The sequence below is a fragment of the Herpailurus yagouaroundi genome, unplaced genomic scaffold (genome assembly GCF_014898765.1).
Source record: "Herpailurus yagouaroundi ecotype Mexico unplaced genomic scaffold, PumYag 77, whole genome shotgun sequence".
In the NCBI taxonomy this organism is placed as follows: domain Eukaryota; kingdom Metazoa; phylum Chordata; class Mammalia; order Carnivora; family Felidae; genus Herpailurus; species Herpailurus yagouaroundi.
Window position 1 is genome coordinate 31,402,363 of NW_024412388.1, and position 12,712 is coordinate 31,415,074.

General features: G+C 40.9%; 1 protein-coding gene across 1 annotated transcript in view; it reads left to right on the top strand.

Moving 5' to 3' along the window:
• Positions 1-12,712, top strand: part of SMAP2 (small ArfGAP2) — a 48,161-nt gene that overhangs the window by 18,457 nt on the left and 16,992 nt on the right. The gene's annotated exons all lie outside the window — the stretch shown is intronic.

Consider the following 12,712-nt stretch of genomic DNA (forward strand, 5'->3'; position numbering starts at 1 on the left):
TTTAAAAAAATTTTTTATTTATTTTTGAAGGAGAGAGAGAGATCGAGTGCGAGCGGGAGAGGGACAGAGAGCACGGGAGGCATAGAATCCCAAGCAGGCTCCAGGCTCTGAGCTGTTAGCACAGAGCCTGACGAGGGGCTTGAAGCAACGAACCATGAGATCATGACCTGAGCTGAAGTCAAATGTTTATCCGACTGAGCCACCCAGGTGCCCCTCTTCTTCTTTTTAACAGCAAAACACATTCTTTTTTTTTTTTTAATGTTTTTATTATTCATTTTTGAGACAGAGAGAGACAGAGCATGAGTCGGGGAGGGGCAGAGAGAGAGGGAGACACAGAATCTGAAGCAGGCTCCAGGCTCTGAGCCGTCAGCACAGAGCCCAATGCGGGGCTCGAACTAACAGGCTGTGAGACCATGACCTGAGCTGAAGTCAGACGCCTGACCAACTGAGCCACCCAGGCGCCCCTACAACAAAGCACATTCTAAAGTTTATTTTTGAGAGAGAGAGAGCGCACATGTGCACATCTGCTCAAGCAGGAGAGGGACAGAGAGAGAGAGGGAGAGAGAGAATCCCAAGCAGGCTCCACACTGTCAGCATAGCCAGATCTCACAAAACATGAGATCATGACCTAAGCTAAAATCAGGAGTCGGACACTTAATCGACTGAGCCACCCAGGTGCCCCACAAAGCACATTCTAAACAAAATAGCAAAGGTTATAAAGAAATTTAGCAATTAAGAAACAAATAATTGTAAAATGTCAGTTCCCCTAATCTATGAAGTTAGAAGTAAATGGATATAAATATTACTAAATTTAGCTGGGGGTGTTGCTGTTTACTTTTTGTTTGTGTTGCATGGTTTTTAAAACCAATCAATCAAAATTTACGGGGCACCTGGCTGGCTCAGTCAGTGGAGCGTGCGACACCTGGTCTCAGGGTCATGAGTTCGAGCCCCACGTCGGGTGTACAGATTACTAAAAAAAAATAAGTAAAACTTAAAAAACGAATCAAAATTTGTTTAGATAAATATTAAGTTACTTTTGTAGATTTTTAAATAACAGCTCATTGCATTGTCTGTATTGTTTCAAGTGTCTCTTCCTGGTTGTGTCAAACTTCAATTAATGGCTTAAGTAATAGTGGCTATTTTATTACTGTCAAAGTGCAATAGTTATACTGCCCAATTCTAGAGAGTCCAATTAATTGGTAATAACGTGTTCCTAAGAATTATATTAAGCACTGGCTCAGGAATTATAATGAGAGCAAATGTAGTATCAATTAAATAACAGCCATTTCCTAAAAAAGAGGTAAATCGAAATTACTTTTAAAGAGAGAAATAGGCAAATGTCCTGCTGTGGTTGTGGATGTTCAGGAGGCAACTGCTGTTGAAGCTAAATCAAATTTGCATGTGACCCTCAGGCCTCACAGTTTAACCCTCTTCATTCCTGGGGAACCTGATGAAGGGAAAGCATGCCCTGACCCTCTCAGGCTTCTGCTTGATGAATTAGCCACTTGGGAGAAGTTGGAATTTAAACTTTCTGTGAGCCAGTATTTGTCTGCTGGGACCATTTTCTTTTCTTAGCTCATTGAGCTTTCCTCCCAGTCGACAGGGATGCCAACCAACTTTGTTGAGCTTTTTTCTCACGGAACAGAATCCATCTTTGGCAGAGGAAAAATATTTCTCTCCAGTTCTCTCTCAAGGTCTTTGGCCCTCTTTCTGTAGGAGTTGCACTTCTGTTATACACTGCTGATGTTTTGTACACTTTGGGAAGTTTCTTTATTTCTAAGCAGTAAGTTACCTTGTTAATGAACCTTCTGCATGTTTCATCATATGTTCTTGCTGTAGTCCCGTCAGTGTTTGAAGTTTCAGCTGAAGCTTTGGAGTTTCACTTTCAAGCTGTGAATAGTCAAACTGTAAAGATGCCTGCTCCGTTTGGAAATTTCACTGGACCTGCAGGCTCTTGTTTTCATTTGACTTTCTTCAAATAATTGTTTAAATATTCCTGGCTTTTCTCCTTCAAGCCTTTTAAAAGGGACATTTAAGGTAACGGCATGGACGAGTTTCTTCAAATTGCCTTTGGACTCATAGTCTAGGTGGTCTCCATTTTCTGATCCACTCTCTTTGTCTAATCCCAAATTGCTGTCATTCGCATAATATTCTCCAGAGAGCAGGCAGGTTTATCATTTCCAGCACACTTCAGTCATAGATTTTTAGCTGGCTCTCTGTATCATTTGCAACTTATTTCATTTGCGTCTTTGAGTTTTCCAGCATTTTTTTTTCCTCCCGTTCCCGTACTCTGCTTCCGTCCTGCGGCTTCTTGGGAAAGCAACTCTAGGCTTTCCTGAAGATGCGTGTTTTCAACCACACCATCCGTTCTTTCCCTCTGAAGTTGTTCTACATTCTTCTGAGATGCTCTTAGTGTTTTGGCACCAGTCTCTAGGAATTGGAGAGATTTCAATGTATCTTTGAGTGACCGTGTGTGTCCTCGAAGGCAAGCTGTCATCACTGCATGAAATGAAAGTTTAGGGGGCTCACTTTTCTATTCTTTTTTTGAGAAAGCCTATTGTGTGTTAAAGTGAAGAGGTGGATATATTTAGATTTGTATTTTTTGTCATACTCTGTGTTCATAATATCAGAAGACTAGCCTCCACTGGAGGCATCAGCTTGTGCAATCAGCCTAATCTTCTCCTTGACTTTATGAGATTCTTCAACCCCGGGCAGAAAATCTTTTGACTAACTCTTTTCCTCTCCTTAAAATATGTTTGTTCTTTACTATAAAAACAGTCATAGCAGCACATACCAGAACCTCCCAGGGAAACCCCAAGAGACTTGGGCCTTGTCTCAAGCTTTCAGACAGCACCACCAAGAACAGCTGGTCCAGGACTGGCTGGAAAGACACTTTGTGGCAGTCAGGAGGCCCTCTGTTTGGAATCAGGGACTTACCACGCCCAGGAGTCCCTCTGTCTGTGTCCTGTCCCTGAGTGTGAAAAAGGCCTCTGGGTGTCTATGGGTAGGATTGACCCTCCAACATTTCTCTGTGAGGCTGGAACATAGCAGCTGGCACCTGTATATGTGGTTTTAAGAGGGGAGTGATGTCTTCATGTGAAGAGAGGGGTAATAAGAATTGATTCTAGAAAGGCCCCGATCAGGCAAGAATTTAAGCCACACTTAGGATTTTGGAGTTCACTTGACCACGAAGGTCCAGTTACATGTCTTTGAATGGGGTAATGACATCATCAGAACATACCTTGCCAGAATGTCCTTTTCGGGGGGGGGGGGGGAGGGCAGGAAAAAGGCCAAACTAGGACCCTGCCCTTTCCCTTCTGAACTGTTCTGAAGAGTTGAATAATAATGGTACAGGTTGGTTGATTTGGTAGTTCTTTATTACCAGTAAGATCACCTAAGTATGCACTAGTTATCTATTGCCAGGACAGATAGGATGAGTTATATAGCCTAACCTACAGTGAATCCCTACCTACTATGGACCAGGAAAATAAGACTGGGGTGGACCTTGAACCTACATTTACTAAAAGTTAATTGCCCTTCCTATAGTCTTTTCAGAGTAGTTCAGTGAATTTTAGAGATACTGTTACTACGTTTTAGAAGAGGTAGATTTCAGAGATACTCTAATCTAGGTAAGGAAATTGACTCTTGGAGAAGTGAATTGACTTGCCTGAAGTCAAACAGCTGATTTTGTGGTACAGCTTAGATAACCCATATTTTTAGCTCTGTGGATAGCAGGGGCTAAGTAAATAACATGAGATATGTACAAGCATGTTTTGGACTAGTTCAGAGCAATTACTGTTTTTGCTAGGATTTAAAGGAAATGAATAGCCACTGTATAGAGGTGCTGAGGAAAGTTGCTGCGCTCAGCTATAGACATGTGCCCTGTTTTGGGCCCTTTGGCTATGTAATTCCTATAGGCTCTTTTTCAGTTGTATTTAATTTTTTGGTCCTCCCTTGCCCAGGGCTCAGCAAAGTCCAGGCAAATCCAGGTCTGTAAGCACTGCTGACACGAACAGAAAGATGAAGAGTGTCTGCCTTTCTACTGATTTCTTAGCTTTAATGTCTTTAGAGAAAAGCCATTTTAAGTTGACTAATCATTTCATCAATGAGGACTTAGCAGTGTTGTACTTCACTAACCTTTTTCTGGCTACCTGGTAGGAGGATAATGTTGCTCTGCTTCATCTCCACTGATGTCATAGCAAGCTGATTGCTATCTCTGTTTTATCACTGATGTCCTGAGTTGAGTTGGTTCACCTATCTCATATTTTGGTTGAGTGTATGACAGCTGCTATCTTCTACTAGAATCTCCAAACTTCCGTCTTTATCTTGCGTGTCTTTTTTTTTTTCAATGTTTATTTATTTTTGATGGACAGAGACAGAGTGGGAGTGGGGGAGGGGCAGAAGAGAGGGAGACACAGAATCCGAAGCAGGCTCCAGGCTCTGAGCTGTCGGCACAGAGCCTGACATGGGGCTCGAACTCACGAGTTGTGAGATCATGACCTGAGCGGAAGTCAGATGCTTAACTGACTGAGCCACCCGGGTGCCCCATATCTTACATGTCTTTATCTTGCATATCGTGTTATTTTATGTAAATATGAGAGGAGTGTAGATGTAGCACCAGGAGATAAAAATGCAGAATAACGGGACTCAGTATAAGGCATCTCTAATAATGAGTGCCATCTAACAGTAAAAGTGACTCTTTTGATATGGTATATAACTGACTTAGCACTGGAGCTGTTCAAGGAGGACCCAGGTGGTCACCTGAAGAAGGATTGCCCACATTCAGTGAGGGCTTAGACTTAGTGACTTCTGAGGTTCTTTCTACCTCGGATTTCCCAAATTAACATTTCTTGGGGTAGTATTTACCTTTATTCTCTAATCAGTCTCAGAAATGTTTCAATTTGCTTTGTCTCAAACATTTAAAAAGCTTAACTTCCGTTTTTCTTTCAAATATATGAATGTGAGGGGCGCCTGGGTGGCGCAGTCGGTTAAGCGTCCGACTTCAGCCAGGTCAGGATCTCGCGGTCCGTGAGTTCGAGCCCCGCGTCGGGCTCTGGGCTGATGGCTCGGAGCCTGGAGCCTGTTTCCGATTCTGTGTCTCCCTCTCTCTCTGCCCCTCCCCCGTTCATGCTCTGTCTCTCTCTGTCCCAAAAATAAATAAAAAACGTTGAAAAAAATATATATGAATGTGAATGGTGTCTCATTTTGAAAAAAGGAAACAACATTCTTGCAAGAGAGACCAGATGGAAAGGAACTTCTCTTGCAGAACATTCTGAGAGCAGAGGTTGATTGAGTAAGCCCTTGTTCTGATGTGCTGGTTCCTTAAAATGTTCGTGCTTACAGAAGTTCAAAGTTACTGTTTATTGTTATTTTGGAACAAGGAACTAAGTGAATTCTCTCTTGTATAGGTGAAAATAGGCTGGTAGACATACCTCTCAGCAGACTTACTTAATTTCTCCAAGAAGCACTGGCCTTTCTGTGTATTCTTCTTCGTAGTGAAACAGGGGGTGAAGGGATATGGTGAGTGGAAATGAGGTAACTATCATTAGAATTGTTCTTAAAACAATCACTGCATCTTCATCACTTTGCCTCCCAAATTTCATGTTGGAGTTAATGACAGGCCAAGTCAAAGAGAAATAACCTGTTTTCAAACCAGAGTTTGTTGATTTGGCTTCTTCCTCACGTGTGTATCACATTCAAACCAGTTTTCAGTGCCAGTCACAAGCTCCGTGAACTGAATTTGACTCAGTTCTTTAAGTTTATCAAGCCTTAACATCTTCATAAATTGATTATCTCATGTTGCATCTTCAGAACCATTGAATGTCAAGCAGGAAGGAACCCCACCGTTACCTACAGATCAGCTAATAGAACTGTGATATTAGAAGAGATCATGCAGGGATCATGTCTCTGCCGTCCCTGAGAAATGATCATCCAGCCTCTGCTTGAACACCTGCACTTAACTGGATTCTGCCATTTCAGGATAGGCTGCATTTGTTTTCACACAGCCTTAATTGTTTCAGAACTCTTCCCCAGAGTGTGCTAAAATCCACTTCTACTCACTGGTGCTAGCTCTGCCTTTGGAGCCTCACCAAAGTAACTTAATCCCTTTTCTGTGTGGTAGCTTCACCTTTAAGGTGTTTGAAAACATCTCCCTTCATTTTGCAAAACAGGAAAAAAAAATTATATTACTTTTATCTTATTGATGACTTCATTTAAAAAAATATTAGTTTTGGATACACTAGTTGCTTGCATTGTGCTAAGTATTTGGGGTAAATGATGAAGGCGTGTGGTCCTTGCCTTTTAGAGCTCACATTCTATTTAGGGCAAGAGAGACCGTAAGCAACTAGCTATAATAAGATATTGAGTATTAGAAGAGCAAAGTACATAGACACTATTAGCCATAAATAAGGTCAAGATTTAGTCCATTAGAGAGCTTCACAGAGGAGGTGGCATTGGACTGGATTTGAAGTTTGTGAAGCAGGGAATGAGAAGAAAGCCATTCCAGGTAGGAAGAATGGTGTAGGCAAACAGGTGTGAGCGCATGGCAAATTTCAGAATGATGATTTCCTCAGCATGTATAAAGCACAGGCTTTTAGAGGGCTTTATCTGTCATGTTAAGGCGTTTCAACCTCTCTTGCAGCCAATAAGGAGGCATGGGTGGCTGTGCTGTTTTTAAAATACCTGTACTGTTCTTTCTCATTACAGAAGTAACACAGGTTCATTGCAAACCATTCAGTAAGTACATAAAAATATAGAGAAGGAAATAGATATTTCACAACGCTACTCCCCAGAAAAAACTATCTTTTGGTATTTTACATATTAAAATATTAAAATTAAAATATTATCTGCTGTCTGCTCTTGTGGCACTTACAGTCTAGTGGAAAAGAGGTGGTACACAGCTGCACAAATAAAAACATGACAAAATGTTGTACAGCTTAAGAAACTAAAGGGTAAATGAAGGTTTATAACCTTTAAAAAGTCCTTATCTTTTACCGACTTACACCAAATCATGCACAGATCAAATGGTATAATATTTGAGATTTGCTTCAAAATGTTCCATGGTTGGGAGAAAGGGAAAGTGTGTGGGAGTATAACTGAAAAGACGTTGGCCAGAGGTTGATAATTGCAGAAGGTGGTGGTCAATTATACTCTGCTTTTGTGTGTTTGACACTGTCTGTAATAAAATGCAAAAACCAGAAGAAAAGATGGAAGAGAGATTATTCTCTGGTTTTGATTGGGAGGCCGAGGAGTTCCTTTGAGGAAGAAACTTTTCAGCTGAGATCTTTGATAGATACAGGAGTTGACCAGGCTATAAGTGGCAGATGGTGGTTGGGGAGAGAGCTTTTTAGGCAGTGGGGTCAGTGTGTAAAGGCCAAAAGCCAAGTAAGGAATGTATTGGTGCTTTGAGGAAATGAAAGAAGACTGGTATTGGACTTGACAGACTGGGGAAGTAGGCGCGGGCCAGATCACGTGGACTTTGGAGACCATGTTAAGGATTTTGTTGTTTAATCCCACAGTGAGAGAGGGAAGCCTTTCACAGAAGGGTTTTACATGGCCCTTTACAAAAGGTCCCTTTTGCTTCTCTAAGAGTTCAAGCTGGCTGTTTTGTGGAGAATGGTTTTGGTTTGGGGCTGGAGGAGACGAGACATAAAAGTGGGGAGGTGTCAGGAGGTTATTGCACCAGTCCAGGCGGTCTGGAGACTTTGTATTAGAGAAATAGGGTTGCCGATGAAGAGAAGGGATACTGAACTGAGAGATATTTTGATCTTGGTGATGATGTAGATATGGGGATGGAAGGAGAAAGGTGTACATTTCTGACTGATGCAATTGAATGGGTGGAGGTGTAACTGACTAAGACCCTAAGAAGGATGGAGAAAGCAGGTTTTGTGTCAAGACTGAGAGCTCAGTTTGGAATATGCCATTCAGAAAATTTGCACCAGTTTACATTTTCACACCTATATATGAGACACGTGTAAAGTTAATATTCGGGCTTCTGATCTGTACAGGTTTAAGTTTTAGAAAGATTCTGGGGTGCCTGGTGGCTCAGTCCGTTAAGCATCCAACTCTTGATTTTGGCTCAGGTCATGATCTCACAGTTCATGATTTAGAGCCCAGTCCGGCTCTGCGCTGACAGCACATTCCGTCTCCCTCTCTCTTCTGCCCCTCCCCTGCTCATTTGCAAGGAGGTGGGGAGGAATGTTCAAAATAAGGACTCTCTCAAAATAAGTAAATAAACATTTTTTTTTTTTAAAGAAAGTTTATTCCGGTAGGAGGCTGGAGACCAATTAGTCCGTGAGCTCTTTGAATCTGGGGATCTCATCTGTACTGTCTCTGCCTTTGTATCCCTAGTACTTAGGTAGGCAGAGTGTTGGGCACATAGTAGGTACTCAGCAAATAATGTTCCAAGAATGAATGCTTATAGGTTTAGGTAGAGATTGATAGATTCAGGGAGTTTCCAGGGTAGATTCAACAGGGCTTGGATGTAGTAAGATGAAAGAGATTTTCTTTTCCTTGACCCTTCCTGTTGAAGAGCTTTTCAACAGTTCCATGATGCTGACAAGTCTCCCTATGGGTAGCCATCAATTTATTAGTGTGTTTTTCTTTTTTTGGGAGGGGGGGAGGCAGAGAGAGAGAGAATCGCATGAGGGGCAGAGAGAGAGAAGTGTGGGTCACCCGAAGTGGGGCTTGTGCTCACCTGATGTGGGACTTGAACTCATGAACCGTGAGATCATGACCTAAGCCCAAGTCAGATGCTTAACAACTGAGCCACCCAAGCACTCAGTGTGTTTTTCTTTTGCTCAATATTTATTTGTTTGGAACTCTATAGGTTAGAGATCAACAAGCTGTAATTATTATAATAGTAGCTTCAAGCTATCTGTAATTCTAGTTTTCTTCTCTCTGCTGACTCCTCAAGCCCAGAACCCACTAAGGCTAGCAGCTTTGGTGGTGGGGGAAGTTGGAGCAGCAAAAGAAATTTACAGCAGGGCGGCAGTAGTTGGTATGTAGAAACTGTCCAGTAGTTGAACGTAAATAGTATTTAATTATATGCTTTCCATTTTACAAATGGAAACATAAGCCCTAGAGAGACTTGTCAAAACACATGCAACTAGTCAGTGTAAACCTAGATTTCCCTGATACTGGGCTAGTACTAACTACAGTCAAATTCTTGATAGATCAACCAAATTCATATACTTTTTAAATTTTCATGATTGCTTATTGCAGAGTGATTGCATTTAATTTTAACACTGTTTAATGCTTCCAGAGTCTGCTGTGAAGCACCTGTGGAATATGTTCACTTATCCATGACCTTGTTCTTGTGTTGTGCTAATTACTATCAATTTATGTTGCTTTTCTATTTTGTTTGTTTTCAAAATAGTTCGGAATATTGCCTCTCAGAGTCTCTCTCCATTTTCAACTTCGGAGTGGTATCTTTTGTATTTTCTCCTCAATTGCCATGACCAATGTGTATCGAACAATGAAGTTTACCAGATTTAAGTAGGCAGGCCTTGGTAGCACCAGTACCAGGTACTGTGGAATCCAAGCGTGTCAGGTTGACAGTTTTGGGCCTTTGTATGTGTCATGAAGACATGTGTGGGCACAAAGGCAGAGTGGGGGAGTCAAGCAGAGAAGGGGAATAGGTGGGGGTTTAGATAGCGTATTTTCAAAGAATATTTTCAGGGAGATGAAGCTAGTTAAAATTTCATGTGTTTTAGAAGATTTGAAATGGGATCCAGGGTAGATTTCTTCTTTGGGGTATTTAGTCAGTCAATTTTGGTTCTGACATTTTAGGACTGGAACTCATATTCCTGTCTAAAAAGAAGCATTCTGTGATGGGGCATAGTGTTCGTATATGTATACGAATGAGTTAACCAGCCTTTACAGTGAAGATGAGTGGGAGATGGGTTCTGGAAATCTCATTCTGTACCATGTTATTACGTGGGGCTCTCTCATATTGTCCGTCTGTATTCTGTGAGATACACATTTTACAGATGAAGAAACTGAGGCTTAGAAAATTTAAATATCTCTGAAGAGATCAATTATTAATTGATGAAAGTTTATTCTGGTAGGAGGCTGGAGACCAATTAGTCTGTGAGCTCTTTGAATCTGGGGATCTCATCTGTACTGTCACTGCAGTATAATTGATGGAGCTGACATTCAAACCAAAGTTTTTTCTGGCTGTATAGATTGTACTTTTAATAACGACACCTTTCCCCTACATTTTCAGCCCTATAAAGTAACTTTTGTCTTTTGTCTTTTCCTCTTCTGCAATTTCATAATCTTTTATGGAGCATGCAGTTATTGATTAGTAAATCTAGTGGCTGAAAACTAAAGGATGCTGAGTGGCCAAGTTACAACTGTTACTATTTCATTGGGAAAAGGTTATGGAGAGATGTGGGAGGGGAGAAGAGGAGGCTGTCCTCTGACTTTCATGAAAATATTATTGCCTGCATTAATTATTATTGCCTCTGTACTGAGGCCTCGTCAGTGGCTCCAGAGTATCAGGTCTCGGTAATGTATTCCTCAGAGGCAAAGGGACTTTACGTACTCTGGAATGAGAGCTGGAGAAAGTCCACAGCAGTGGCAGTGACTTAGATGATTGGGAATCACCCTCTGGACTTAGAGCCAGGAAGCAAACGGCAGAACATTCCACAGCTAACTTTTAATTAGTGTTGTGGCTTTTGATTGTGTTAGGAAACAAATATATTTTAACTATCTCGTCATTAGGTTCTAGAATCTAGAGCAAAGAGAAAATGGTAAAGAAACATGAAATGTTAGCTTTTGGTCCCCCTTTTTCTTTTCTTTTTCTTTGTTTTTTTTTTTTTTCTTTGTTTTTTTTTTTTTTTGAGAGAGAAAGTGGGTGCATGTGCAAAGTCGACGCAGGGCTTGATCTCACCACCCTTAGATCATTACCTGAGCCAAAATCAAGAGCCAGATGCTCAACTGACTGAACCACCCAAGCACCCTTGGTCCCATTTTTAATCCTATATAACTTAAATTTTATCTGAATTCCTTTATGAAAACTATAGCCCAAAGTAGACACACCACACCCTTAAGAAACCACATTCACATCTGTTTAGGCTTTTCATTTTGTTTTTATATAGCTCCCTGCCACTGAAAGATGTGTGTTAATTATTTGTGTGTGTTAACTATATGGCAGACCTACTATGCAAATCAATCTAGGGGTTTCAAGGGGCTGAAGATAAATCTGAGCAGTAAGACGTTATTGGGATAAAATCTCAGGCAGAGAACACCACCTGGTGGTTATAGGGAGGATTTGAGCTTTCTGCATTTGTAGTATTTGCCAGAATGTCTGAATGCTATAAAGAAATTACATTCTTATTTATAATAATGGTGAATTCAGATTTCTAAGAATAATTTTCTGCCATACGATTCTAGCATTGCTTCATTAAAACTGCTGTCAGGGGCGCCTGGGTGGCTCAGTCAGTTAAGCATCCGTCTTTGGCTCAGGTCATGATCTCATGATTTTTGAGTTCCAGCCATGATGGGCTCTGTGCTGACAGCTCAAAGCCTGGAGCCTGCTTCAGATTCTGTGTCTCCCTCTCTCTCTGACCCTTCCCTGCTTGCACTCTCTCTCTCTCAAAAATAAATAAACATTAAAAAAAAATTTTTTTTTTAACCCTGCTGTCAAAACCTGCAGACCAACCAAGTGATTGTGTCTGGCAGAATTGAAGTCTGCTGCCCTTGGTTCTTCCAAACACAGGCCTCATTTATCTCTGTAAAAAATCGGTGGGTGTCTTTTCACTCTTCAATGCAACCTCTAACTGGGATAGCGTGCTTATTTTATGTGGCAAATTTTTTCTAGTGGAATGACGGAGAAGGAAATATTAGTGACTTTCAGTAATTTTTTTGGCGGGTATCATATAAAAGCAAGTTGTTTCTTTCTTGTATAAAAATTATAAAGAGGAGTTTGATGATTTTCCAGAGTGATTATTAGGATGAGCAAAGTTGGCAAGTTCTTTTTATTAAAATTTATATCTGAGATTTCTTTTTTATTGCAATAAGCATCTTTATTATTTGGCGATCTTGAATTGAGATAATTGTGTAGTTGGGTAAAGTAGGGACATCAGCTCGAAGGGAAAGGATGCTATTAAGTTAATCAGGATGCATATTTTATAGGCCTGGTGGGGAAGGGAAGATAATAAAGTTTTAAATTTCAGGTTGAGACTTGGGCTGGCATGGCATGTCTGTATCTTTTTTCCTAGTAGGAAAATTGAATCCAGGCCCCACCACCATTGAAAAGTTTCTTGAGAGAAGGTTATTCATGTAAGCTACTAAATAGAATGTGACATGAATTTGCACTTTCCCCTGGGATATTTTTTATATAAGTAACAGTATAGTAACTCTGCATTCTAACAGTCATGTTCTCAGACACTGTACAAAGCCACTCCATACACAAATGCCCACATATTGTATAATTCCACTTACATAATATATCCAGAATTGGCACATCTATAGAGACAGAAAGAGATTTGTGGTTGCAAGGGGTCTGGCGGCGGGGGGAGCCGGGGGGGGGGGCGGGAGGAGTTGGAGTTGAGAGGAAATGGGGAGTGCCTGTTAAGGAGTTTATTTCTTTTTGGGTAATTGAAATGCTTTGGAATTAAATAGTGGTGATGGTTGCACAACTGTGTGAATGTACTAAAAAAACACTGACTGTACCCTTAAATTTAAACTAAACTTAAAAAAAAAGTGC